A 2504-nucleotide genomic window follows, 5' to 3' on the forward strand; every position below is an offset into this window, starting at 1 on the left:
CTATATAGTTGGAACGCACGACGACGGTTCCTATGCTATGAAGAACGATAAATCATGATGAGACAAGCTTCGGTGACGTAACTGCCCAAGAAAGGGATGTTTGATGATGTACTGGATTCATAAATGTCTTTCGGGGTTGGGGCAACTGTTTGTGATCAATTGCCTTGGATGGGAACTGGAGCGAGCTGTCGACAAGCTGGGATTGTACGAAAGCTAGATTTGGTAGGCGGAGCAATCTACCTTCTGTTACCAAAAGATTATCCTGAAAGTAAAATTATTGCTGAATCAGCCTACACATTTATTTAGGTTTGAAAAAGTGCAAACTACAGGTGCATTGGACAGAAAAGAAGATCATCGATCATACCGACTAACCGTATGTTTCGTAAGATTACTGTTGATACATGCTTGGCAATACATTTATGCATTGTGTCTAGTCGTTCATATCTAATTTATGGTGTAAACTATTTCTCAACCAATATTCACAGCTTCCACTGTATCATAGCGTATTGTTGACTTGGGCTGCATTTGATTTTAATGGCCGTAATTTATTACTGTTGATTTGAAACTGGCATGATTTGAAACTGGCATGATTAATTACACTGCGGAACACGTTTTTGTCTCCAGCATCAAAATACCTCTATTAACTTAATAAAGGGTTGCTGAATCCATTGCCGTTTACAGAAATATCATAGCACGTCTAGTTTTTGAGATATTGGTTGTTGAAAATGCGAAATTTGACTATTTCAGCCAACTTGCATGCAAGTTTGCCAGCTTGTAAGGCAACTTAATTTGCCACATAATTCAAACTTTATGTGTATAACAATAGTTATCATCAAAGTTTGTAATACTTTCGACCCGGAAAAGTTATTTTTTGACGGTTTAGAAAAGTATTGTATTTTGCCATATAAGAAAAACGAAGAATTTAGTATGGAGACTACAAGCATATTGAAAAAATCGGTTTAATCTAAATTTAATCGTGCATTTTCAATCAAAATACATCTTAAATGAAAGTTTCAGTTCTCTTTTGCATGCTAGATGGATAAGATGACAAAAAAGTTTGATAAAATATACTTCAAATTTTAGGTAAACATCGATAAAATCAATGTTTTATACAACTTTGACGACCTGTAGCTAAAATTTATGACGTGCTGGGAAATTTCTGAGAACGGCATCAGATTCAGCAACCCCAAATCTACTAGAGACACATAATTTGATCCTTGAGACACGCAAAAATGTCATTTTTGTTGCGCTGTGTTATTGACCTTTTTGGGATTCAAGTCGTAACGTAGAATCCATTTCTAGGTGTAGTAAGCCACACCTGAGTTAATACTGAAGTTAATATAATTACGGGAGGAAAAATGTTACTTTTATTAAAAACTAGCCTTGCATTTTTGTCTCTTGGTGAAAATATATTGGTAGCTGTAAGTAGAAGATAATAAGAGTACGTTGACATTCATAATGTTGAACTATTTAAAGGTTATTTAGAATAATGACCGAATAAGAAAGCAATGTATATATTCAACTTATATGAAACAGAGATAATAGTTTATATTGACACTTGTAGCGATGAACAATCCATAAAGTTTCATAAACGTAAAGTTGCCACGATAAAAAATATGCTACCATATGCATGAAACGAGCTCACCAGTTGGTAATCCCTCCTCGGCTGAACACGAAAATCTTTTCGCACTTGCAGAACGCGAACTGATTCGATGATTTTCATTCCTTCGCTCGTTCAACAGGAGCATTCGATGGAATCCAAAGACCACACACTACTCTTTTGGTAGGTAATGTGAAGTACAGAATCAACTTTCTACGTAATGGCTCAATCCTATCAGAGATGCTTCAAAACCAATACAAAGAGCTAATCAGTAGAACAAATGTTCAAAAGCCAGTTAAGTATCGTGAAGTTTTGCCACTATCCGCTTCAGAATCTGATTTGAAGGCATCCATTCGTCATACAATCGACAGCAATATTTGTTTGTTAAAAACGCAAACAAATCAAGGAACATGTTCCTCAAACTTGACTACTGGCGAGTGAGAAAATTTCCCGGCTCCGGTTTTCGAGGACCAAACAATTCCGATAGTCAGCCCCCCGAAGAACCTATAGCGGCAAATGCCATTCTCTTGTAGGATGTGGAGCCGCAGCAGCAGCTTTCCTGTTTATCTTGTTCATTAGTTCCCATTATTCCCTTTGTGTTCGAAGACGACGGCCGAGGCTTCTTTTCACGATGCATCTGCAGTCTCTCGACGCGGAAAGCAGGAAACTCGTCACACACCACAAGAGTGGTTCAATATAAATGAAAAGCTGTTCGCTCTCTGGCACACAATTTGGATGGATGGTGTGGAGGGGAGCGGTAGGCGGCAGCGATAGCGATGCACACAGGAGTAATCTAAAACAAATTCGTGGTCATAATTTCAGGCTTGAAAAATTGCGATTTTTGATCTCGTTATGTATTTAATTTTTTAAGCATTACTTATAACATGCCGCTTATTGTGATTAT

The sequence above is a fragment of the Aedes aegypti genome, unplaced genomic scaffold, assembly GCF_002204515.2.
Source record: "Aedes aegypti strain LVP_AGWG unplaced genomic scaffold, AaegL5.0 Primary Assembly AGWG_AaegL5_hic_scaff_956_PBJ_arrow, whole genome shotgun sequence".
Classification (NCBI taxonomy): Eukaryota; Metazoa; Arthropoda; class Insecta; order Diptera; family Culicidae; genus Aedes; species Aedes aegypti.